At 49.2% G+C, this 26,841-nt stretch overlaps 5 non-coding genes across 5 annotated transcripts; 2 read left to right on the top strand and 3 right to left on the bottom strand.

Moving 5' to 3' along the window:
- Nucleotides 1–1,023: 1,023 nt before the first annotated feature.
- Nucleotides 1,024–1,094, top strand: TRNAG-CCC (transfer RNA glycine (anticodon CCC)). Its single transcript has one exon. It is a non-coding gene; the product is annotated as a tRNA-Gly (tRNA).
- Nucleotides 1,095–8,568: 7,474 nt separating this feature from the next.
- TRNAE-UUC (transfer RNA glutamic acid (anticodon UUC)) lies at nucleotides 8,569–8,640 on the bottom strand. The gene has a single exon. It is a non-coding gene; the product is annotated as a tRNA-Glu (tRNA).
- Nucleotides 8,641–11,079: 2,439 nt separating this feature from the next.
- On the bottom strand, nucleotides 11,080–11,151 carry TRNAH-GUG (transfer RNA histidin (anticodon GUG)). The gene has a single exon. It is a non-coding gene; the product is annotated as a tRNA-His (tRNA).
- Nucleotides 11,152–11,710: 559 nt separating this feature from the next.
- On the top strand, nucleotides 11,711–11,784 carry TRNAN-GUU (transfer RNA asparagine (anticodon GUU)). The gene has a single exon. It is a non-coding gene; the product is annotated as a tRNA-Asn (tRNA).
- Nucleotides 11,785–15,091: 3,307 nt separating this feature from the next.
- TRNAV-CAC (transfer RNA valine (anticodon CAC)) lies at nucleotides 15,092–15,164 on the bottom strand. The gene has a single exon. It is a non-coding gene; the product is annotated as a tRNA-Val (tRNA).
- Nucleotides 15,165–26,841: the final 11,677 nt, after the last annotated feature.

The raw sequence follows: 26,841 nt of genomic DNA, 5'->3' as shown, positions 1-26,841 counted from the left end.
TTTGGAAGACTGAGCTAACAAACCCACAGGCACTCGAACCAAAAGCTTGAGAAGGAGACTTAGAAGAAGGAAAGCCAAAAAAAAAAAAAAAAAGAAGAAGAAGAAGAAGGAAAGCCCCCGAATCAAAACAGAGCTGATGGAGGGATGCATTTCGGTCAATGGAATGAATTCTTTCGAACCGTCCTTTTGCACAAGAACTAGAAGTCAGTCTTGTGATCATGATAACAATTGCGCGCGTTTGCCTTTTCAGCTGTTCAAAGCATTTCGATGGATATGCGTTGTATCATAATTTTGACGAGATTAATAGTAGGCTTGTGATGGATAACTAATCGATCCTGGGAGACTCTAATCTCCTAAACTGGAATCCCTGCTGCATTTGCTGACTCTGAGATGCATATGAAGCACACGCCTTGGCGTATTGACCATATAAGGAGCAGGCTGATTTTTAGAAAACTATTGATGGTTGAACTGTTCACATATTGGTCCCTTGATGACTTGAAGCATAGAGAGATTCTTCTTCTTCTTCTTTTTTTTTTTTTGGCTTTCCTTCTTCTAATTCCAATCTGCTTCTGCGTCTCCCCGTCCACCACCACCCCCACCCCCTTAGAGATTTCACTTGCCTAAACTGGCAAGCGAGGCAACTTTTGTCAGACTCTCTAAGGTGACAGCCCGAGGTTGAGGGTTGAAGGTCTGGGGTAGTCCTCAAGGGGTCCGGATGAATTCCCAACGTTTTCTTGCAGGGCTCTGCCGTACAGTAGGAAAGAGCCTTTCTCAGAGTAGTGGGGTGAGCCAACGAAACAGCTGATTTTGCTATTTGGTTCAAACACCACGTCGTGCTGTTGTCTGATGGAAGTCTCCTTCTCAAGCTTTTGGTTCGAGTGCCTGTGGGTTTGTTAGCTCAGTCTTCCAAAGACGACCGCGTAGACCTGTTGTGGAGCGTGTTCGTTTCCTCCGCCCCACCCCGGGGTCACTCTGGAAGTTCTTTCTACAGACCGACCTACCCGGGGTAGCTGTCCGAGCGCAGCATTGATGGTTCAGTGGTAGAATTCTCGCCTCCCACGCGGGAGACCCGGGTTCGATTCCCGGTCAATGCATCCTGCCTCGCTTGTCTTTTTATTCCACCCAGACCTGTGACCTCCCACCAGGCGTCCCCTCCTTGCTTTCCCGTCACACAGGGCAAGTCCCGTGATTTCGTGATTCTGGCCTCCAGGAGCAGGGAAATGAGACCCCAAGTCCTCAGGGCAACTCTGAGGAGGGGAATCCATGAGCAATAAGGAGTCGATCTACACCGGGGTTGGGCCTACGTGGAAGAGCATTTGGCGCGCGGCACAGCAACCACCTCACGCGCGAGTTCTTACCTTGCCACGAGCAGGTGTCTCCGCGGGGGTTGCGGTGTAGACCATTTGGACCTAAGACCACAGTTACTTCCAGCCTCCAGCCCTGGAGGACCCACGGAACCCAAAGAGCCACCGGGTCACTGATGCGCGTGCTGGGCCTGGGTCGCCTGTTGGTCCACGTCTCACCACCACCGAGCGAGGATGGAGACAGGAAGGTCCCCGGAGGAGAGCTGCCGCGGGGTCCCGCAGACACCCCCCGGGGGGAGGGGGGAGGTCGGCAGCGCCGGCCGCCCGAGGAAGGCAGAGGCAGGCGGAGAGGGACCCGCGTGGACGCGAGGGGAGCTGCGCCCCCAGGCCCCCGGTCGCGCCGCCGCCCCCACACCTGCCGCCCAGCTGGTTGCCGTCGGCGCCCGCCGCGGCCTGAGCTCCTCCTGCGGGCGCGTCGCGTTTCCCCGGGAGGAGGCCGCCGGCCGCGTGATGCGCCCCAACAGGTGTCAGCCCGGAGAGTCTATTTTTAAAAAGAGAGAAGGAACTAAAGACTCTGGGGACTGTTGACCGGGTTTGTTTTCTGGCTCTTGGAAGCTCCTCGGAAAGGATTCGGATTCGAGGGCACCACTGCGTTAGACACGTCGGGTGATTCATTTTCACCGGAAAATCTTTGGAGGATTCACCTGCCTAACAATAGCTTAAAATCGAAGATCAGTGACATTGGAGGAGGTTCCCCCCTTGCCATTTAAAAAATAAACTTGATTTTAGGGGCGCCTGAGTTGGTTAAGGCGGCTGCCCTGAGCTCAGGTGGTGATTTCGGGGTCCTGGGATCCAGCCCGCCTGGGGGGCCCTGCTCAGGGGGATTTGGCTTCTCCCTTTCCTTCTGCTCCTTCCCCAGCTCAGGCTCTCTCAACCTCCCCCCCCCCCCCCGTCTCTGTCTCTGTCTCTCTCTCAAATAAATAGACACATTTTTTCTTTAAAAATTTTAAAAATAACTTGAAATTTGTTCAATTTCAAGAATTTTGTTATTCCCGTAGATGTCCTTGTACCTTTGAGTATAGAATGATGGCGATACTACGTTAGAACCACAGAAGTTGTTTCAGCCATTATTTTTAAACTCTTGGAAATCCGAAATTTTAATGAATACATTCTGAACAGTGATACACACTTTTCTCTGGAAACAGGAATTGGGATTTAGATGGTGGGGGTCTGGGCAGGGAGGAGGAGTTCTGATTCATGTAAAGGAAATGATGGATGACTCACTCACTGGGTGGAGTAAAGGTTTTAAGGGCTGTACCATCCCCCAGATTTCCCCTTTACTGTTTGCTGAGACCCATTGTCCTTGCCTCCTTTCCTTCCCCTCTTCCTGGCCTGTGAGATGCTTGTTTCCTATTCAGGCGGTCTCCCCTTCCTCCCCCTCTTCCTTCTCCATCTTCAAGGAGGAAGCTGGAGGAAGTTGGTGGGGTGGGGGTGGGGGGGCAGGGAGGAGACCCACAAGGACAGGACTGCAGGAGAAATTTCTGGAAAGCTTAGAGGAGAGGGAGAGGAGGAAAAAGAGTTGTGAAATAAACAAGGAGAAAGCAAAGGAGGCTCCTGCCTACAGTAGCCTTTTCAGAGTATTCCAATAATAGGACTAAAGGAATTTAGCCTTTATAGGTATTTTCAATTAGGGTTGGTTCTTGGAGAGCAGTCTCTGAGCTCACATCAACCCAAAAGTCAACTTCATGGGCCTGGTCTGCATAGGGTTGTCTTTGGAGGTATGTCATAAAGAGTAATGTCCACATCTTTCTCTTGAAACAAAATCTTGGAATCTCAACAACATCCTCTCTGTCATTCATTGGGGGTGCCCTGGGGAGGACTGGGGGTTGGGAGGACTGAGGCTGGCGGGGAGGGGGTGTTGTTGAAAAATTGTAACAAACATAAGGTAAAGTGCACAGAACCTGTATGTATCATATCACAAAAGATTACAACGCACACACCTGTGTAATCTACACACAGATGAAGAGGTAAAATAGATCACTCCCATGCTTTACTGGGTCATAACCTTCTACCTCATCCCCTACTTCCATTTATTTATTTTTCTAATGATTTTATTTATTTATTCATCAGAGACACAGAGAGAAGGCAGAGGGAGAAGCAGGCTCCCTGCAGGGAGCCCAGTGCGGGACTGGATCCTGGGAAGTCCGGGATCACGCCCTGAGCCCAAGGCAGACTCTCAACCGCTGAGACGCCCAGAAGTGTCCCCCTACTCCCATTTAATCCTTAGTGGTGGTGGTGTTATTTTTCCTCTCTGTAGTGTTCTATCATTAGGGTTTCATTGTGAAAGCCCTTAGGGGTAATGGATTTGAGCACCATTATGTATTTGTTAGCCAGTTGAATTTTCTCCTGTTTCTTTCCCAACCTTGGTGATTTTCCTATAGGTCTGACTTTTTCTTCTTGTTTTGCAAGATCTCATTAAGTATCTTCGGTACCAGTTGATTATGCTGACTGCAAATAAGTTCGCCCAAATTGTGACTTGACCTTTTACTCTCGATTCTGTGTTGTGATGGACAGAGATTCAGCCTCTTCATTAAGAATTAGTCTTTCTGTCTTATTTTTTAGATCCTTGCTTACGCTTGGGATCATGGGAATACGCTGCTACATTAATACCAACTAAAATCATCTGCCTTATCGTCTCACATTTTGGTGCCTGATCCATGTTAGAAGTGATTTTGCTTATGGTGGAGATAGGGATCACATTTCATCCTCCCTTGTCAACCCCCCCCCCCCACCTCCTACATGGGATCGAATTATTATATGCTATAGTCATTGAACATTTATAATGTTTTTAATACCTTTGTTTTTTGAATCCTCAATTTAGCCCGCTTTCTCTGATTCTATTTGTGGACATACCAAAGAAACTCGATTCTCCTTAATACTTTTAGTAACTTATTCCATAGATGTAAATAATTATAGTATTCATTTTTCATTTTCACTTCTCATACCTTTTCTTGCGTTTTCTTACTGGCTAAGATCTCCATCACAGTGGGGAAGAGAAGTGGTTGCAGGGGGCCTATTTGTCTGCTTCCTGATGGTTCCTAATTGGTAGGGTGGTGGTGGAGAAGGTCATCTTATCATCAACTCTAACACGCTGAAGGTTTTTTGTTTGTTTTTAGTTTGGAAGCTTCCCTTTAGCAGATTAGGGCTGCTCCTTCTATTCCTGTTATGCTAAGAGGCTTTTAAAAATCATAAGCTGATAATGAATTTTTTCAAACACCTTTTCTGTGTTTTTAGTGATTATGATTTTCCTCTCTAAGTCGTTAATGTGATGAATTACTCTATTTTCTAATGATAATCAACTGTTTCCCTGGTGTAAGACCAATTTCATCACGACATATTTAAAAAATATATATCTTGATTCAGTACTTCATTTTTTTAAAAAAGCTTTTATTAATTTATTCAAGAGAGACACAGAGAGAGGCAGAGACATGGGCAAAGGGAGAAGCAGGCTCCCTGTGGGGATCCTGATGCGGGACTCAATCCCTGGACCCCCTCTCCCCCCAGGATGACAACCCGAGCCAGAGGCAGATGCTCAACTACTGAGCCACCCAGGCGCCCCGCGATTCAGTATTTTAAATAATTTTTGAAGCTATGGATATTCAGCAATAAGTCGGGCCTCTCATTTCTGTTTCTCACAAATTGCCTTTCTGGAGTTTTTGGTTTCAACCCAAACTCATAACACCAAGTTGAGGAATTCTGCCGCTCTTTGATGTTTTTAGAATTTCTTTGCTTTTGGAGTCACTTCTTCTAATGAACTTTTTTGGTCCTTGAGCTTTATTTGCTGGAAGACTTTTGAATTCTAATTTTTTTTTTTTTTTAAATGTGAAGCTTGTAGGACTAGTCCTCCTCCCCACCCCTGCCCAAATCGCTATGGCAATATACCTACATTTCCTCTAAAGCCTTTAATTGGTTGGCATACACGTGTTTATGATATTCACGTATTGTTTCCTTATGTCTAGCAGTTCAATAGTCGTGACTTCCTTCTTTCCTCTTCCCGGTTTTATCAGAGCAGTCTTTTCAAAGATCCAACCGTTCACTTTTCTCTTTTGTATATTTATTTCCAATGTTCTTTTTTCATTTTATTTCTTTTTAAAATTTTAACATTTATTTCTAAGTTTCAAATTCCTGCTTTTCTATTTCATTTCTGGTCCCATCTGCTTCTGCTGTTCTTGTCATTCTTTTTGTAACTTTTTGAGATGGAGGTTTGGCTCATTAGGGATCCGCCCTAATCGTCCTGATTTACATTTAAAGCTGTGTATTGTCCTCGAAGACTGGTTTTGCCACCTCATGGGCAGTAGCTGTAGTATTTTCAGTTTTGTTTGATTCAGAATTATTTCCTAATTTCCGTCTTCATGTCTGCTTTGATACAAGGATTGATAGAAGCATCTCTAAAATTCCAGATACATGAGATTTTGTTCTTATGTCTCATAACTGAATTTGAGATGCTAGTTGATTCTCTTGAAATAAATGTCATTGGAGGGTACCCCTACAGCACCAGGATGAATATGTTCTCCTTAGAATATGTCATCCTCTGGCAGGCTCTTGGGGTTTGTTAAGACTGGGAAACAAGTTGATGGCCTAAGGTTTCCCATACTACCCGGGCTATGTGTACTCAAGGCTAAATTCACTAGAGGTCAAGCCCGTGGCCACATTTCCTCAGGGGCTTATAAGTATTTTATTTCATCTTTAAAGATTTTATTTTTAAGTCATCTCTACGCGCAATCGTGGGGCTGGAACTTAGAACCCCAAGGATCAAGAGTCCCATGGTCTACCCAGTGAGCCAGCCAGGTGCCTGCTGGCTTCTGGGCTTCCTTCCTTATTTATTTATTCTCAAGGGCTTTTTCAACATTCCTTTTCCTTATATTATTTGTAGCGCCAAGGCCGCCTTGTCCAAAGAGCCCTGGGACCGGAAGGGGCAGGACTAGATATGATCACCCCTACCCCCAAGGGCTTAGTTAGACCTTGGGAATCCCACCTTATTGTAGTGAGGACCTGCTATAATCCTTCTAGCGCGAGCCTGGGACTGAGAAGTCGATTTCCTTGTTCCTGGCCCTCGAGGACCACGAATAGAAGACAAAATAAGCTACCCTGGCAATCCACCCAGCAGCCTAAGGAGCTTTGTTGCCTCTCTTTTTTACTCTTTGCACTGGCACCTGCAAATGTTAGTGGTAAGGTTGCCATCTACCTTTAGGCTCTCTCTCTCTCTCTCTCTCTCTCTCTCTCAAAGATCCCGACCAGCTTAAGGAAAAACATACAAACGAACACCAAAAAGACTTTGCAATCGAAAATGAAATAGCCTGTATTCTCTTACTTTGAGAAGTCTACCATTAGGTTACCCAGGATGACAGGAATGGACTTAAAATTCCTGGACTTCTTGGAGTGAAACACCAGGGAAGGAAGCCTGCGAGAACCTCCGGTGCCGGCTTGCCCGCTGGCCTGCCAGAGCCAGGTGGTCTCACCTGCAATACAGCATCCACGCTCCATCCGCGGAACGTCTCTTCAAAAGCAGCCTCTCGATGCCACACTGCGCACAAGCCCTGGGTCTGAGTATGAACCAACAAAAGGGGAAAGGAGCAAGTTTGGCCCTCCGTTTGACAACCCCAGGAGGAAAGATCCGCAAAGCACACAGGGGGCAAAAAAACAAAACAAAACAAAAACACCTCACTTACTTGGGCGAGTGATTCTGGGACTCTCGGCCCAAGGTTAGGCCCGTGGGAGAGGGGAGGGCGCGAGCCCCAGGGTTTCCGGAAAGGCTCTCGGGACCATCGCAATTTTGCTGCTAAGGAAAGAAAACCAGCAGGAGGCCGGTGATAGGCGTCCGCCAACTCTGAGCTCGGCGACTCCCGGTCACCAGCGCGGGCACAAGGGAAGTGGCAGTGCGGCCCGAGAAGGCAGGAGGAGAACCGGGTGACGCCACGGAAGAGCCGGCATCAGTCCGGGACTGGGAGACGTCGCGGGAAAGCGCCAGCCCCGGTCCCGACCCACAGCATTCGTGCAGCTGAGTCCCCCACGCTCGAGGGACCCGCAGGGGGCAAGAGCAGCCAGAATGCACCAGACGGAGCTCCCCCGGAAGACCCACACTCAGAATCCTAGGACCCCCGCGGGGGGTTTGGGGGGAGGACCGGCTAGCGGCCTCAGACGCACAGGGTCACCAACTTGATCGCCACTCAACCCTCGCCATTCCTCCAAACCGCTTCCCAAAAGACTTCAGGCTACTCACCCCCCTCCGCCCCGCCTCACCTGAATCCACGAGTTCGCCGCCTAGACCGTCCGCCTTTCAGCAGCCGCTCGCACCCACCGCATCCAACGCCCCCGCCCCGCACCCCCGCGCTGCCGCGTCTCCTACCGCACCTGCTGCGTCTGCAGCCTGGGTGCACAGACCTCCCCGGGCCCCGCTGCTGTCTTCGTGCTTCAGGATAGACGTCGCTTTCATCCCCACAGGTGTTCGGAGTCAGTATCAAAGGTAAAATGGGAAAGTATGCCCAGCGCCTGGGAAGAGTCTACAAGGTTTAAATGCAACGGCCCCGGAAGAAACTGTGGGATCTGCCTGCGGTATCATCGTTTTTGATGTCCTGGTGTTGATGTTTACTCTTACCTTCGGCTGAAGGAAGCAGTAAGAGTTTTCCATCTTGTGCACACCTCACCTGCTGCCTTTGTTGGGTCAGTAACCTCACTTCCCTACACCGCTCAATCTGCGAATGGGACGGCCCTGGAGGAGGACCGCACCCCTCCCACCGCGGCTCTTCCTCCCAACTCTCGCGGCCGTCGGGTCCAGGCGCCTGTTCCGAACGCGAACGCGCGAACGCGTAGCAAGCCTTTTATGCTCAGCAAGAGCCGAGCTGCGGGAGCTGGGCCCACCGGCCGCTGTCCGGGGTGCACACCAACACCGCGACGTGGCTTGGCCCCCGGAGCTCAGTTTTTCGGAGCAGAGCCGGATCTGCGCCCCTGGGGCATCCCCGCAGGATCTGAAGCTCTGCGGCGGAGCATATACCCGAGCTGGCCGCCGGGGAGCCTCTGAAGCCGCTTCTGCAGGCGGTTGACTGGAGGGCAGCAAGCACCGTGCGCCCTGAGAAGGGGCCCGGTATCGTCTCCGCCACCCCCATCCCCGCCCGGCCCGCGGAAGTTGGAGACTCGGGGCGGGGCGCACACCGCGCGGACCTCCGGAGAGGAAAGAAAGTCCCTTCGCGCGACGGGCAAAAGGTGATTCCCTGACCGGGAATCGAACCCGGGCCGCGGCGGTGAAAGCGCCGAATCCTAGCCACTAGACCACCAGGGAGACGGTGCCAGTTCCCTCTCCCGGGGGCCTCCCACGGGAGGGACCGTTTCCCCCGCGCTGGGGGAGGCGTCCGGCCTCTAGGAGGTCCCCCGGCCTCCCAGGAGCCCTTTCAGGATGGCATGCCCTCCCCGTCTCTCCAAACGAGAGCCCGCGGGAGACGCGCCAGGGCCCCGAGGCCCCGAGCCCCGCCAGGTCCACACGTCCGGCCGCACCTCGGGGCTGCCGCGGAGACGCACCTTTGGGAGGCGGCCGCGGGCGGACACGAGGAGCCGCGAGGGCGCGGGAGGGGAGGCGCCGGCGTGAGACCCGTGGGGGGGGGCGCATCGCCCGGAGGACCCCGAGGGACGCGGCCGCCGAGGCGCGCGGACGGAGACCGCCTCAAGGAAGGCCGGGCGGCCCAGCTGGACCCCGGGTCTCCGCCACAACCTGCGGCCCCTGTAGCTTTCCCACGACGCTGGGCCTGTTCATCCGCCCTGCAGACAACCGGAGCCTCATTCACCTTGGGGGGGCCGGTTCGGTGCGAGAGAGGCCCTTAGACCCCTGGGGGACGGGGCGGGGAGAGGGACGTGCCCCACCCTGAGGTGAGAGGGATGAAGTGAACGCGTGTCTGGGTCTGGGTGACGGTCTGATGAGTTAGTCGTTTCAAAACGTACTGCGCTGTGTGAAAACGCACAGACCCGGGGGGCGGGGGGGGGGGCTGACGCTACGCTACCGACGTGAGGACCGACTCTGAGCCCCTTCGGACCGCGCAATGTGCCAGTGGCATCAGGAGACACAACCAGATAAATGGACCGAGACCCTGAAACTGCCGAACAGCTGACCCGGTGAGTTCGCTTTCAATGAAAACATGTCCTCGTGGAAAGAAAATAGGATCAATGTTTGGGGGCGGGGAGAACAGCTTTATTTCTACCTCACACTACACACAAAAATTAATTGGAGGTGCCTCATGAGACATAGAGGTTGACGGTCTAAAGCAGTTTTTGAGGAGACTTTGGGACTCCGAAGTCCCAGGAAAGGTTCCCTTGGCAGGGAACGGTTTACTAAACAGGACCCAGGGAAAATGTGTATATATAAAAAAAGACCTGATGAATCAGACCCCATCAACCGTAAGCATATCTGCTCCTGCAGAGGCCAGCAAGACCGTGAAAGCAGCAAGCCACAGACAGGGCGACGATGTTCCCACGACGAATCTGACAAGACAAGCAGGCGAGCAAATCCCCAAACCTGTAACTATAATGTGTCAGGAGCTCCTGCCAACTGGCCCCCGTGTTTTAGGGGGGCAGAGGCCATGGCACAGCTCCGTGGGGAAAGAAGACACGCAGGCCAGCAAAGCGCTAAGACAGTGCCCGCGTGTTCAGCCGTCAGGGACGCTGGCTATTCGCATCCCGCGGAGGCAGCACCGCTCACCACTCTCCCAGCAGCGCGGCTCAAGCTGTGAGGACAGGCAGGAAACCCCAGTCTTGGCCAAGACGTGGGACCGAGATCCCTCGGGGGGTCTCCTGAGGAATAAACCCCTTGTGGCGTGGGGTGGCTGCCCGCCGGCATCTCACAGTCCCGCAGGGCGTAGCCGGTGTCACTGGAGGCGCTACTGTGCGCACGGTAGGGAGGGCGCCAGCCAGGAACTGACTGAAAAAGGCCCCGAAGCGGATTCCCCGGAGCCGGGGCTCGAGCGGCTCAGCGGGTCTACGGAGGAGGCGTCGCTAATCCGACCGGAAGTTTTCTCGGGCCTCTCAGCCCCTGCAGGCAGTGAGGAACCCGGAGACGCCGCCTCCGGGCCACTGCGGCCCCGCGGCTCCCTGCAGGCCGGTCGGGGGCCGACGACTGTGGTGATTCGGGGCCTGGGTTCTGCCCGCGCGGATCCCCCTCTCTGTGACTTCCTGGAGAACCACTTCCTAGATGAGGAGGTAAAACTCATCAGGAAGATGGGCGACCACCTGACTAACCTCCGCAGCTGCCCCCCCAGGCTGGGCTGGGCGACTGTCTTTTCGAAAGGCTCACTCTCAAGCACGACTAGGAGCCTCTGGAGACCAGCAGGCTTTGAGGGGCTCCTCTGGCACACCCAGCCCCTCCCCCCCCCCCCCCCCCGTGCCAGGGTTTGTGCCTGAACCTTAGGCCCTGCAGCCACTTAGGCAGCTTTTAACCATCCTGGAGCCCTTTCCCAAAACGTGGACCAAATGGAGGCAATAAAGATTTTTGCAGGGGAAAAAAAAAAAAAAAAAAAACACCAAGGGGGCGGGGGGAAGCATTTCTTCAGGTTCCTTGCGCTCAGACTCAGAAGGAGACTGTGCCCGGGTTAGTGCACTGAGGAGTTTCCCTCTGCTCCGGGGGAAGGCCTGCTGGCGCCCCGGGCCGTCTGCGCCCCCCCCCTCCCCGGGACCAGCGCCGCGGGCGGGTTTCCACGCCAGGTAAAAGGGAGAGGCGGCGAGCGCCCGGGAAGAGTGCCGTGACTCGGATTCGAACCGAGGTTGCTGCGGCCACAACGCAGAGTACTAACCACTATACGATCACGGCGCGCCACCCTTCCGGCCGCGGGCTCGGCCGCCGCTGCGGGGCCTCTGGACGCAAAGTCGTTCCAGGTACGGCGCCGCGTTCCTTCCGAAGAAACCGCAGGGCTGCTGCCGCCGTCCCCTGCGGGCCCACCACCCTGGGGAGGGGATACACCTCCCCTTCCCCTCGACGCCGATGCGCGGCGAAGAACCCCCAGCCTCCATCTCCTGACCCCCATCCGGCCCGAGCCTCCGCACGGGGTCCTGGGGATGTCCGGCGGCCCGCGCCACCTCGCCCCCACCCCCTCCCCCCGCTGCCCCGCGCGGCCCTGGGCGTTTGCCCCTGTTGACCACCCCCTCCAGCACCACCGCAGCTCCCCAGCTCCGACCGCCGTGGAGGGGAGTGAGCCGAGCGCCACCGGCACCCAAGGTGGGTGAGGGAGGGACAGGAGGGAGGAACCGTCCGGGAGCCGCGGGCGTCTGCCTCGCCCTGCCCGGTCGCCGCCGACGGAAGGCGGGTGGCTCCCCCTAGCGCCGAGTGACAGCTCGCTCTCTAGTGGGACGTGGGCGGGGACTGCCCGCAGGTCTCTGTGGCGCAATCGGTTAGCGCGCTCGGCTGTTAACCGAGAGGTTGGTGGTTCGAGCCCACCCAGGGACGAGGCGGCCTTTTTAGAACCTAGAAAACGTCCTTTGGCGGGGGCACCACCGGAGGGCTGACGCCGAGGCCGAGGCCGAGGCCGGCCATAAGGCCATCGCGGACTCTGGAGGAGGAAAACCCATGGCTGAGAATCCGGAAATCCTCGAAGGGCTGCAACCCTCTAAATGCCTTTTAACAGTGCAGTTGCTGCCATCCTTTGTCCCTTTCCTTATACTCTTTCCGGTAAGTTGGTCCTAGGTGTTTATGGTTACAGATAACGGCTGTCATCCTCGTTCTCGTGCACATATTTTTGGCCACTTGACAAATATTTCTGCAGGGTAGAGGCCCGGAAGAGCAATTACTCTAACATAGTCTTTCCACGGTTCCTATATCATCCAATTTGTTTTTCCCTGTGGACGGGTTAGTTATAACTCTTTCTTTTGTTATTTCAGCGACCGCTTCAGGCTTCATAGCAGCACACACCTGTAACTTACCAGCCTCCCTCCAAGCCATCTCCTACCTCTTCACATTCCTCCAATTTAATATCATTGGAAGAACTTAAAGATGACACTAGACCTTGAAATTGCAGATTGACTTGACAAATGATGGAGAAATGCATGTTCGGATTTATATAAGATACCTTAAAAGGTTTACCCGCCGTCCCCACCCCCACCCCCAAACTGTAAGAATAACAAGTCAGTATGATGGCCAGAATTATAAGACTTAATCTCCATTAAATTTTATCATATATGTAACTTACTGAAATACATACTTTGGTATCGTATAAGCTCTTAAATAGTATTGGAAGGAAAGCGTGTTCGTTAGACCAGTAGAGGAAATTTAGGCAGCTAAGTGTCCCTAGGAGTTTGAAGAGAAAATAAGCCCAAGACTTGTGTAAACTACAATAATATCTACCAATATTTTCTGCATTATTAGTAAATCTAGAAGGCAACATAAAGCAGTTTTTAGATCAAAATCATCAAACCAATCTGATGCACACTAGGAGTCCTTTTATGAAATATGACATGATATATACATCTTCTGTGCCATTATATAGAAAATATTAAAATCCTTTGAAGTGTTTAAGTATTTGAGATTCATCCTTACTGTCCACCTGATGTTTTGTTCTTGTACCTAGCACTGAGACGACTCATTTATCTACAGCTAAACTATTTCTTGGTTTTGTTTTTGTTTCCTTCCCTGAGTCACAGATTCAGCGGGAAAGGAAATGTGAGGGGCACCTGGCTAGCTCACTTGGTAGAGCATGGGACTCTTCACTCTTGATCTCAGGACTGTGAGCTCTAGCTGACACACCTTGGGTGTAGTGATAACTTAAAAATAACACCAGAAGAAAGCAAGAAAGAGAGAAAGATAGAGAGGGAAAGAAAGAGGGAGAAGGAAGAAAACAAGGAAGGAAAGAAAGAAGGAAGGAAGGAAGGAAACCCCGTCAATAGCATCTTTGGACCCCCAGTGGGGGTCCCAGAAATAGAAGCTCGGTACTACCCCACTTTGGGGAGAGGCACAATTGAATACACACCTCAAATCAGGTTGCCTGTGTCTGTTTGGACTCAGACTGGAGCTGGGACCAACTCAAGGCCAGGACAAGACTAAGCCCCATCATCACAGGGCAGCCACCTACTTGACAGCACCAATGCAGATAATTCCAGAAAGCTCTTGAAAACTTTTCCCTTCCCTTTGGAGAATTTTCCACCTGCTCCCTTCCCCCTCCCACCCCAGGAAAGGATTCTTCAGCTTTGGCTGGGCCAGGACCCTCTAAGATCCCTGTAGGGAAGAGAGAGCCAGGAGGGCAGGAGCCAAGGGGGCAGCTGCTCTTCCCTGAAGGGTCTCTCCCCGGGGTGGGAAGGTTCTAGAGCTCATGCTGACCCTAGACCCACTGCCCACCAGAAGGAGCCCAGAGGGCAGGCAGTGCTGGGGGCATGGCCACCTAATCCTGTTCCTACAAGCACAGGGCACGCCTGGTCTGCACTATCCCGGAAGAGGCAAATAACACTCCACCTGCCTGAAGCTTCTCTGCAGCCTGGAGGCAAGAGATGTCTGGTTCCTGAAGGGACAAGCGGGGTCTCCTCCAGAGGACAAAGCCCTCCCCTGGCCTCTGAAGAAAGGTCATGCCGGTTTGGAGGGACATTGCCCAAGGGAGGGAGCAAGAGCGGCCCAACCAATTGTCTGGAGATGTCTGCCAGGTGCCTTCAAATGATGTCCAGTCTGTAAATATGAGGATGGAGGGAGAAAGTAAATGTGGGGAAATGTTAACTGGTGCACTTAGGGGAGGGATACAGTATATTACCACTCCTGCAACTTGCTCTGTATGTTTCAAAGTTTGCTTGTTGGCTTTAGAGGAGTGACAGAGTGTAGTCCCAAAGGGACCCCTGCTTTGGCGCCAGCAGATGAAAACCCAGAAAATAAAGGTTAGATTTCCCAGTCAGAGAGAGCAACAGTGGGGTGGGGAGGTGTCCCAATGGCCCAAGGCTGAATCCAGCTGCCAATGGCTCCCAGCCCTACCCCCTGCTCCTCACCTCTCCCAGCCTCAGCCACACCTGGGGCTCTGAGGTCTGACCACGAGGGCACTGGCCTGTGCTGCATTCTGGTCTAGCTTAGCCCTGTGTGTGGCAGAGCCAGGGCCATGCTCTCTTTCTGAGCCTCCGTTTCCTTAGGAGTAAGGGGCGGCCTTGGCTCTCAACAGGCAAGGAGCAGAGTCCCTCTACTTCATGACCTCGAACTAGTCCAAGGGCCCTCCTGAGGACAGTACCTGAAAGGCTCCTTTGGCGTCCCCGTGGGCTCATTAGGTGGAGCCCAAAACTCTTAATCTATGCATCTTTGCCTTGAGTCCCAGGTGCTGTTGGTTTTCTTTTGTTCTGACAGGCAAATCTACCTTTCAGTAATGGTGGGGGGGGGCGGGGGGAAGCCAAGGTTGCTGCCCAAGGTTGCTGCACAGGGAAGAACGTGTTGGCTTTCATAGCCATAGCAGCCGTCAGCCTGTAGAGGAGACTTAGGGCCAGAGGAGCAGATCAGGGGTCTTCTGGATGTAAAAGTAACCTGAAGTCCAGGTTGCCCTGTGTGCTCTTCTTGGCCTGATCTCCAGCGTGAGGGGGAGCAGACCAAGGAGGCCAGTCAGGTTGTTAAGTGCTGGCGAGTCTGAGTCTTTCAGGCAGCAGCAGAACCCCATCCAGCCTCAGGCGTGAGGTTTGTTTTGTTTGTTTATTTCTGAATGGCAAAGGGAGCTGCGCAAGCAGGCCCAGGCCCCATTGGCCGAGCCCATGGTCCTTTGCGTGTTTGGAGCAAGAATAGAACTTGGGGTAAGAAAGAGGGCTGTTTCCGCCCGGTTTCGAACCGGGGACCTTTCGCGTGTGAGGCGAACGTGATAACCACTACACTACGGAAACCAGGCCGCCGGCGGCGCCCTCTGCCAGGACCCTGAAAAGCCTGGTGCTGCCACTACTGTTCTGCCCACCAGTTTCTTTGCCGAGTGCAAAGGCCCCTGGGAGCACCCGCGAGCCTGCAGGCCGGGGGACCGCAGCCCCGAGCGGCCCGGCTGGGGTTCCGCGTCTCCACCATCCCGGGCGCCCAAGACTCTGGGGGCCTCGGCAGTCCGGCTTCGGGATCCGCATCCAACGCAGGGTTTCCAGATCCGATTGGAGGGACCCCAGTGCTGGGACCCCCTTCCGGGAGAAGGGGGGGCGGGTCAGCTGCGTCCGAGCCCCAGGCGCCCCCGCCGCCCCCTTGGGGTCACCCGCCCTCCGGGGCGGTCGCCGGGGCGGTCCCCGCGGGGCGGTCAGCGCTCGGGGCTGGGAATCCTCCCAGGAGCCCGGGGACCGGCTCCCCCCGCCCCCGCGGGCCTCGCGGGCCCCGCGGCCCCGGCCCTGAGCGCCTCTTCCCAGCCCTTCGCTGTGCGCTCCTCCGCGGTCCTCTGGGCTGAAGGGGGGGACTCTGGTACCCTCTGGGCAAAAGTGGTCCCTTGGGTTCCTGCCTGGGCTGCTTTAAAGCCGCTGACAGGAGGCCTGTGGCCATTACCGTCGAACAGTGTCCAGAGAAATCCAGGCCTTGGAACGGAGGGATGAAAAGGAAGTGCGAGAAACCGTTCTAAGTGGCACAGAGCCCACGAGTGGCATAGCCGTGACTCGGAGGGCAGGGCCGTTTCTACTGGGTGGGCTGCCTTGGAGTCTCTCTGTGACTTCACAGCAGACCTGAAGAAAATAAGATTGATTCTGTTTCTCTGATGAAAATTTTTATCTTGTTATCTATTTTTATTTCTTGCCTTTCAGGGTGAATACTGGTTTACTACAAATACTCCATCATCACTGAAAGAGGAAATCTACATCTTCCAGATAAATAATAATTATTCTCCTCCTCCTCCTCCTCCTCCTCCTCCTCCCCCTCCCCCTCCCCCTCCTTCTTCTTCTTCTTCTTCTTCTTCTTCTTCTTCTTCTTCTTCTTCTTCTTCTTCTTCTTCTTTCTTCTTCTTTCTTTTTTTCTTCTTTCTTCTTCTTTCTTCTTCTCCTTCTCCCTCTTCTTAAAATAGGAGGGGATCACTGGTGCATATTTGAAATTTTCTAATAATATTTAGGGTAAGCCTGGCTGGATATTAAAAGCACTTGCTAGAAGCATGTGCAGAAGACTGTCCTCCATGAGCTAAACCATCTCATCATGGTTGTCCAAGCTACAAGGATTTCATGAAGTTGGATCCAGTTCCCTGCCATGCCATCTCCACTGTCAGTTAAATCACCATCAAAATTATCAAGTAACCGGTTGTCCAAGTGCTACTCACCAATATGGAGGGGAAGAGGCCAACTAAACCTTTTAATACTCCTCATTTATTCTGGGGAATGTCGAAAGTCAGCAGTGGTGCAGTTAGGTGGAAAGAAAAGTCTTAATTATAATACTATTAACTGTTTTCTCAGAGCTTCACTGTGTTACCAGCACAACGTCCCTCCATGCTGTACCGCGTATAACTTGTCTAGTCCACGTAACGACCTGAGATAGCGTAGCTTATTACCACCCTTCGTTGCAGGTGTGAATACCCAGACACTGAAAGGCCAAGCTGACTTTCAAAGGGCCCTAGCCCTGGGATGGTGAGAGCTGGCACTCAGAGCCAGGCAGTTTGCCTCCAGAGCCATTGGGCTTGACCATCCTGCCAGTGTTAACTGAGAAGACTTCACCAAGATTTGCTTCCCCTCCTTCTTGCCCAACCTCCCTGATTTTTTTTTTTCTTAACCTCCCTGATTTTGAAAGAGAGAGAGAGAGAGAGAGAGAGAGAGAGAGAGAAGATTCAAAGTAAAGCCTACGAAACACTGAGAATCATTTGGTGAAATAAAGGAGAAAGAACACACACAGCAATTTAGTCTTCCCCCGAAACAGACTCCATGGCTCCAGAGACCATGCAATCACATGTCCCAACCAGGACTTTTTATTAAATCTCGATTCTTCTTTCTTTTTTAATTTTTAAAGTTTAAAAATATTTTTTATTGAAGTTCGATATGCCAATATATAGTATAACACCCAGTGCTCATCCCGTCAAGTGCCCCCCTCAGTGCCTGTCACCCAGTCACCCCATCCCTCCGCCCACTTCTCCTTCCCCTTCCACTACCCTTTGTTCATTTCCCAGAGTCTGTCATGTTTTGTCACCCTCTCTAATTTTTCCCAGTCATCTTCTCTCTAAATCTCGACTCTTCTTAATGGTCTGAACATGGAAGCTCCCTTGAAGCTCGACGGAAAAAAAAAAAAAAAAAAAAAAAGACTGCCTTTTGTGTTCAAAGTGTAGAGGAGACAGACGCTGAGCACTCCTGCCTACTGACTTAGGGCAAAGGGAGTGCTTTGGAGTGACAAGCGGAAGGGAGGGTATCCCATAAAGATGAGACAGAACCATGCTTTTCAAAGTTCATTAATGAACATAGCACTTCCATATTTGGCCACATCCATGGACCTTTAGCATCGATTAGGTAATATTTTCCATACTTTGATTTACATCTTTTATGCAGTAAATTTATTTTAAAAATTAATTGTATATCAGCATCACAATTCTAACACCAGTAGGCATTGGCACAAACAGGATGTAACTATAAAATTACATAAAAGGAAAAAATCTTGTAGTTATGGTTAAGAACAGAGGTAATCAGCAGAGCTCAGGAGCCTCCACAAGCTTTCCCTTGAGGCAGCCTTACAGGAACCTAGAGCAATGCTGGGGCTGGAATGATCAACACAAGAAAACCCCGGTCATGCCCGGTTTTACCACTGCCCTGCAGTAGCCAGGGCATGGAATGGTTCTTCTTTGCCAGCCAAGGGAAAACATGACATGCTGGCTTCTTTAGCAGCCAAGGGAAAAGCAGAGAGCCCTCCCCTCAAATAAAGCTCAGGGAAAAACCAAGAGATCAGTACAGACACAGGAGCTGCTGGTGCTAGGGATGTACCAGATGGACTAAAATGAATCTAATGCTGAAGAAGAAGTCAGGACTTTGAAATAAAATCATCTTATGTGCAACTGACACACCAGATGAAAGAGCCAGATGTGCATTTTCAAATGCGGAGGCCACTGGACACATATGGCAGTTGAGTGCTTGCATTGTGGCTAGTGCTGAGAAAGCGAAGTTTCAAATTTGTTTTTTGTACTTCATAGTTCCGTTTAAATAGCTACACGTGGCCAGTGGCTAGAGCAGAGATAACACAGGTTAGAGAATAATCATCATACCATAAAATCATCTGCCTTATTTCTCTGTGGCAGTAAGCAAAGTAATGACACTTCACATCTAATAATAATTCTTTCTAAAGATGCCTTTGAGAGAGAGAGAGGACACACACAAGCAAGCATGCGTGAAGGGAAGTGCCAAGGGAGAAGGAGGGAGAGTCTTAAGCAGACTCTGCTGAGTGCAGAGCCCAACAGATCAAGACCTGAGGCAAAACCAAGAGTCTGATGCTTAATGGACTGCACCACCCAGGAGCCCCCAGTAACAATTCTTGAGGGCTTTTTTCAGCTGCCTAGGTACAGCTGAACGTCAGTTCAACCCTAGGGACCATATGTCCCCAGCTGTCTCTGCTTCCTCATCAGAGCCATACACCTTCCTGAGTCAAGGGAGCCTCAGCGAGTCCTGCTCTCTCACAGATGGGGTCTCAGTCCCTTGGCTGGTCATTCGGCCAGCCACCAGGTGGTGGCTTCATGCCTTTCCTCCCGGGTTTGACTGATGTTGCTGAAGCTCTGTGTTGGTCCACTGTTGTACGGTGCAGAAGTTTCCTTGTTTTTGAAAGTTCCTGGGACAAGAGCATGACTCCAGGCTCTTGCTGGCAGGAGGCCATACAGAGCCATGCAATCTCTGTGTGGATTAGGTGATTGATGCAAGGAATCAGAGAGTCATGTCAGCCATTGAGGGTCTCTGGTAGAATTTTTGTCCCTTCCCCAGGTCACTGCGTTTGATATCCAAGAGCAGCATTTTTACTCAATTTTGCAAAGCTAATTTCTCTATAGCACAGCCAAGACCGCAGAACAAAAATGGAAGCCACAGAAACAATGGTCGTGATGGACAAGTAAAGACACAATTCTGAGGTAGGACTTAAATAGTGATGGGGAGGTCTTGGCCTTCGATGGGAACCAAAAGGTTGCCAGCAAAGCTCTGGCACTTTAGGAGCTTTGACTCTGGATGCCAATACCCTTCACTCCCCAAGTCTGTCCCAGAATGAAAGAGTATCCTAGAGCAAAGCAAACAACAGGTCTCTCAGATCCACCAGAAGCTGAGAGTGGAACACAAAGGACCAGAATGGAGAGTGGCAGAGAAAATCACAGTGGGCATGTGAACCATACCCTCTAATTGGGAACTGGCTTTGTTTCAAGACTAGAAAGGATCTGTCTTGGGATGGTCCAATGGCTACATTTTCCTCAGAAGCATCTCCACCTCCGAGCTATGATGTATATACAGAGATGAATATGAAAATTATATGTCAATCTTAGTAGTAAAGAGATTTTGAATGAGTTATCTCTCATTGTTGACTTACAGAAATTGGAACAGTTATAAGAATGTCATTAAACAAAGACAAAGCCAGGATTTATAAGAGAGATGGGAAAGAGAGCAGAAAGGAAAAAAACAAACAAACAAACACAGAAGGTTCGAGAATGGGGAGTTGTTTTTTTTTTGTTTTTTTTTTCCTTTCCTTGGCAGACAGATGAGCTGAAAGCCAGCAAATAGCTAGTCTGGACAGTTCATTCTGGTGAAGCTGACCAACCCGTCAGATCAATCTTTTGGCTACGTGTGAATGCTCCAAAAGTTCTTGAAAGTTTAGTTGTGGGATGAATGTGGTGACTCCCCTACCCTCAATTTTCTTTGTGTAATACCTGCCAGAGTCCTTCCTTTGGCATCTCTGAATTATTTAAGCCTAACTGCACCCCAATCTCCATTAGGATTTCTCAACTTCACCACCACCCTTGTTGAGTCATAGTTATTCTCAAAAGAGCAGACTTGACCATGAACACTTTGGTCTCTCCTTGACACACCTGTATGTAACAGTTGGGTGTCAGCTTAAGGTAATGGCTGTGACCAACACAGAATTAATTAGACAGCAGATAGCAGAGGAAAACCAAAAATCTGAGGACAGCAAAAATATCACAACAAATATTTTCAACTTACTTTGCCTCCTTGCCTTGTCCAAACCAGAAGTATCAACTTCAACGTTAACATAGCCAAGTGGCTTTAAACTTTTATTTAAGATTTCCTTATGGGGTATGGGGCTTGCAGGGCAAAAGGAGATGCAGACTTCTCGCTTAGGAGAGAGCCAGATGCAGAGCTTGATCCCAGGACCTTGAGATCATGAACTGAGCCAAAGGCAGAGGCTTAACCCACTGAGCCACCTAGGCACCCCCAAATTTTTTCAACCAAGGTGTACTAAATCTACAGTATAAAATCTGTACCGTTAAAAAAACCTTACCAATGCAAGCAACTTGAATAACTACTGATGTAGTACCAACTAATGTACAGAACATTAACAGACCACAGAAATCCCATGACTTTTCCCACCCCAGGTCTCACAGGGTAATCTCCATCCCACACTCCCACATCATACCCCTCACTTGGGGAGATGGGGAGGCTGTTACTTAAGAGTTAACTGATGTCGGGATCCCTGGGTGGTTCAGTGGTTTAGCGCCTGCCTTTGGCCCAGGGCGCAATCCTGGAGTCCCGGGGTCAAGTCCCCCCTGTCGGGCTCTTCTCCTTCCTCCTGTGTCTTTCTCTCTCTCTCTCTCATAAATAAATAAATAAATAAATAAATAAATAAATAAATAAATAAATAAATCTTAAAAAAAAAAAAAAAGAGTTAACTGATGTGATTTGGCTAGGACCCAGAATCCAGTCATGCAGATTTTATGTGAGGCAGTGTGCAGGTGATACACAGGGCATGGAGTTAAAAGTCAGGCACTCCATCTCTGGGTGGGCTTTAACCACCAACCTTTCAGTTAACAGCGAAACACACTAACCAATTGCACCACAGAGACTTTATATTGTGCCTTTCCCTTGATATCATAGGCAGTTGTCACTTGCACCCAGGATGTTCTGCTGCCCATCCACTAGGAAAACCACAAATTCTAAAGCTCCGCAAAACAGAGCTCAATCACGTTGCCTGGTTTGAAATTGGTGCACTTGAGGATTCTGAAACTAAAAGGGCAACAGAACCGTTTTGCCACAACCTGCTCCTTTCCTGCCTTATTGCCAGCACCTGCAGAGACCCCAGGGCTGCAATTCCCAGGACCTGAGCTCTGTGGGTCTTTGGGAAACTGAAGGCCTGTTGTGCTCCCGGGGTGGCTCTTTCCATTGCTGTGTCTTCACCCAGTGATGAGAGTTTGCCTGCCCTTCCAAGAGGCCTCTGCTTTTGTTTCCTGTGTCTATCAAAGGAGTCCATGAAGGCAGAGGTCATGGTGATGGTCGCTCCTGTCTTTTCCCCAAGAACACCTCACCAGGAAGCTCTGTTCAGACTTGTTGGATAAATTCTCCTTTAGCTTCTAGTCCCTTGAAGAACCCTAAGAATGAAAAGTCTTTCAAGGCAGAAAGTTCTTTGTAAAAAGCCTTTTTTTGGGTTGACTGCTTAGCTTCCCATACAGCAGGTAACAGGAAAGGTCTACTGTGCATCCTCTGTACTAGAGCTCTCCAAGCCCAGCTCACCAGCTCAGTGTATTCATAGAGGTAGATGGAGTCCATCCCTGGGAGTGGGGAAGGAAATATCAGCAGGGGTGGGGGAAGTGGTGGGAGTCAGAAAGGGAAACGAGACCTCCTAGGAGGCTTGTGTGGGGTGGGGGCAGGGAGGAGTTCAGAAGCTGGATCCAGAGAGGTGAGAATTGTTCCTGACTAACAGAATGGGGGAGAAGGGTCAGGGCTGGTGTGGGAGAGAAATCAGGAGGGAGGAAAAGGGGGAGAAAAGTAGGGAGGGAGAAAGAGATGGGGAGGGAATGTTAAGAATTTATACTTCTGGGAAGTCTGAGTGGATTAGTGGTTAAGCGTCTGCCTTCAGTTCAGGTCATGATTCTGGGATTCTGGGATCAAGACCTGCTTTCAGGCTCCCTGCAGGAAGCCTGCTTCTCCCTCTGCCTATGTATGCCTCTCTGTGTCTCTCATGAAAAAACACACAAATCTTTAAAAAAAATTGTACTTCCATCCCTCTGTCACTTGCCATTTTCCTCTTCCTTTTCTTCCCCTCCCTATAATTGAGGAATCCTGATATAATGAAGTCTGAGAAGAAAGACTTAAGTAATGCATGCTCCAGAGGACCAGCTCTTGGGTGTAAAGATGGTTCTGCTCCTAGGGGGACTAGTGAAATAGATACAAGGGATTAAGAGTACACCTATCAGGAGGAGCACTGAGTAAGGTATAGAAATCTTGGTATAGAATACTGTACACCTGAAACTAATATATAACACTAATGATACTTCAATTTAAAAAAAAGAAAAAAATGGTTCTGCCCTTGTATGGCTTTGGATAAACACACGTCAAGTACCTCATTCTTTGTTTTGTAAAATGGGACTAATTAAAAGCATTCTATTTCATTTGTCGTCAGATGTGCTGGGATTTACTAGATCATTCACGTTAAAAGTATGAATGAATAAGTATGAATGAAAAGTATGAATGAATATTGTCATCCTCTGAATCTTTTGACAACCACTATCCTTGTTTATTTTGAAGTGGGGTTTTTTTTTTTAAGGTTTTATTTATTCATGAGAGATACAGTGAGAGGCAGAGACACAAGGAAAGGGAGAAGCAGGCTCCCTGCAGGGAGCCTGATGTGGGACTCAATCCCAGGGCCCTGGGATCACAACCTGAGCCAAAGGCAGATGCTCAACCACTGAGCCACCCAAGCACCCACATCCTTATTTATTTCACTTAGTTTTGCTCTTTCCAGAAATCCCTATAAATGGGATCACAGTACTCTGTGATGTACTGTATGTTGATGTCTGCTTGTTTCTCTCAGCATGTCTTTGAATTTTATCCATGTTATTGTGTATATCTGATTTTTTCCCTTTTTATTGCTGAGTAGGATTCCACTGCATAGAAATTCACAATTTCTTTACCATGCTCCTGATAATGGATATTTGGGTTTCCCATTTGAGCTGTTGTGAATAAAGCTGCTATGAACATTCTTATTACTAGGATTTTTGTAGACACATTTTTTCCCCATTTTTCTTGGACAAACACCTAAAGGAGGGTTTGATGGAACCAAAGAGGAAGAGGTATATGTTTAATTTTATAAGAAACTGTCAAAATATTTCCCAAAGTGGCTGTATATTTTGTAGTCATGCCAAGAATGTAGGAGAGAGAGTTCTAGTTGTTCACAAAAATTCTCTCCTTGACTAAACTCTGATCATTTTGGCAGGCCTTCAGCAAGAGTCCCTTGGGTTGATTTAGCCAGAATCTTCCCCCTTACTCCTGACATTTTCTTAGTAATTTTTTAAAATAAATTTTTATTTATTTATGATAGTCACACACATACACACACAGAGAGGCAGAGACTCAGGCAGAGGGAGAAGCAGGCTCCATGCACCGGGAGCCCGACGTGGGATTTGATCCCTGGTCTCCAGGATCCCGCCCTGGGTCAAAGGCAGGCGCCAAACCGCTGCCAAACCACCACCCAGGGATCCCTCTTAGTAAATTTTTGCTCACTAACCCTCACTGCTTCTGCTCTAGGCTATACATTCCCACTCTCCCTTGTATTCGGAGTTGAGCCTGGTCTCATCTTGCCATGGAGCCAGGACAGTCAGAGATGAGGATTATGAAGAAAGACTCGGAGTCTCACTGAATTTTAATCTGCGGGACAGGGGACCGAGCCTCAGATTTGGATTTGGACTCAGACCGAGGCTGAGTCTCCTCCAGCTTTTATTAAGAGAGCTAGCAGATTGGCTATAGGAATGATTAACTTTGGGGAGCAGAGAAAAACATGTTTACTTCAAAGGGTAAAAGAATAGGCTACTGACTCAAGGAAGGGGAGCGGAGGAGCTGTATCAGGAAAACAATGTGGTCAAGAATCTGTGTGGGGACTCAGGACCTCCCATATCCCCAGAGTGCTGAGGACTATGAGATTCAGTTCTCAGATAAACTCTGCAACTGGTTCCCCACATCATCTACAGCAAAACCCCCTAATAGTAGTCCTCCTGAATAAAGCCTGCCTCACTGTTCTTTAACAAATGTCATGAATGATTTTTTATTTAATTCTTAAAGATTGTATTTATTCATGAGCGATACACAGAGACTCAGACACACAGGCAGAGGGAGAAGCAGGCTCAACTGCTGAGCCATCCAGGTGCCCCCAGGAATTTTTTTTTTAAATGATTTTATGTATTCATGAGAGACACACAGAGAGATGCAGAGACATAGGCAAAGGGAGAAGCAGGCTCCTCTGAAGGAGCCAGATGTGAGACCCTATCCTGGGACCAGGATCACACCCTGAGCCAAAGGCGGATGCTTAACCGCTGAGTCACTCAGGCGTCCTTCTCATGAATGATTTTTTTAACATAGTTCCACATCTTTACCAAGACTTGGTGTTTTCAGACTTCTAATTTTATTTATTCTACTGAGTGTAATGATATCTCAATGTGGTTTTAATTTCCATTTTCTTGACAACTAATGATACTGAGCACTCTTATAATAAAGATATAATAGTCAATAAACACAAATCTTTATTTCTAAAGTGTCTGTTCAAGTCTTTTCCCCATATTTTAAAAATGCATTGCTTGATTTTTAAAAACAAACTTTAGGAGTTCATAATATATTCTGAACACAGGTACTTTGTCAGGTATTTTTTTTGAATATTTAGTCTCAGTCTATGGCTTGCCTTTTTCCTTTCATAATGGTGTCTTTTTGAGTAGATTTTCAAAATGCTGATAAAGTCTAATTTACTATTCCCTTCTCTTAAAATAAGTTTTTTCTGTGCCATGTGCTAGGAATATTTGCCTACTTGGCTCACAAAGATATTTTCATATGTTTTCTTCTAAGAATTATAATGTTTTGATCTATGAGTCATAAAAAGTTAACTTTTGTGACTTTTATGAAGTAGGAATAGAGTTTTCTTACAGCACCACTGGTTTCAATAAACCAACTCAATGGTTAAAAGAATGTTAAGTCTTTATTGAAAACTGACCATATAAGTAGGAGAGTCTATCTCAGGCCTCTCAACTAATTTCCATTTGTCTATATTATTTTTCTTATGCTACTTCCCACTGTTTTGCTTAGAAGAGCTTATAGAAAGTCTAAAGTTAGGTAGTACAAGTTTGCCAACTTATTTATTTGTTTTTAAGAGAGAGAAAGCAAGTGAGGAGGGGCAGAGGGAGAAAGAGAATCTTAAACTGGCTCCATATCCAGCACGGAGCCTGATCTCACAACCTTGAGATCATGACCTGAACCAAAATCAAGTCAGACGCTTAACTGACTGAGCCACCCAGTTTGCCAGTTTTGTACTTTTTTTTTTGCACAGCTCAATACATTTTGAAATATGCATATTCTTATGTAATCATCACACAGATCAAAGTATGCTATTACTTTCCCTTCTCACTTTAGTATTGTACCAAGCCTGTACATGTACTGGTTGATCTGAAGAGAATAAATCTTCAGTTGTCTGCCAAGATGATGGAAAGGCACAATGTCTACAATACTTAGCGTTTACTCTGAATTTTTTCTTGAAGTAAACATTAGTTCACTTTCAAGGCCTTTTAATTATTTCTGCTCAGGAAAAATAATGTGTTATTTAAATTTTCTGCTTAATTCTAGGGAGAGTGTCTCATGGAGAGCCTCATTTGCTGGGTTGATTTGCCAAATGAGGTTGCACGGTGACAACTACAGGAGAGTGAAATTTTTTTTTTTTTTTCATACAAAGGAAGATGGGAGTGAGGTTTAGATACAGTTCCAGAATAGGCTGGAACGAGTAAACTGATTTTAGGGTTTGGCTATGAATATCACATTTTGGATAAAAGGAGGCTGGATGGGGCAGCCCAGGTGGCTTAGCGGTTTAGCACCGCCTTCAGCCCGGGATGTGATCCTGGAGACCGGGGATCAAGTCCCACGTCGGGTTCCCTGCGTGGAGCCTGCTTCTGTCTCTGCCTCCCTCTCTTTGTGTGTGTCTCTCATGAATAAATAAATAAAATATTTTTTAAAAAAAAGGAGGCTGGCTGGTTATTTATATATATGAGAGGAAGATTCTAACGGAAATATCAGATATTTAAAGACTATCTATGATACTTTATCATTGATTTTTCTTTTCCATCTGTGTAAAAATAGCAAAAAGTGGACTTGATGTACTCCTTATATATTTTTTGAATGTATATTTAAGTAAGTTCCACAAACAATGCATTGAAAGTAAGAGAGGCTTAACCTGAGAGTCAAGTCTACCAAGCTGAAGTGCCCCTACGTGTGTGTGACATTCTTAGTTTTAGTTGCTGTGGTGTCTCCTGTTGGGATGGGGGACCCCAAATGTGGGGGCCTTACTGATGGAGGCAGAGGGCCCAGTGGCACAGGCAGTAAAAGCATTCATTTGAGGCAGAACAAAAAGAAGATTATTGAATACACGGCAGGGGAGTGGTGGGCAGGTCACCAAGCAGAGACTGTGGGCAAC

Source organism: Canis lupus, chromosome 12 (assembly GCF_048164855.1).
Source record: "Canis lupus baileyi chromosome 12, mCanLup2.hap1, whole genome shotgun sequence".
NCBI lineage: Eukaryota > Metazoa > Chordata > Mammalia > Carnivora > Canidae > Canis > Canis lupus.
This window is presented reverse-complemented; position numbering and strand designations above follow the sequence as displayed.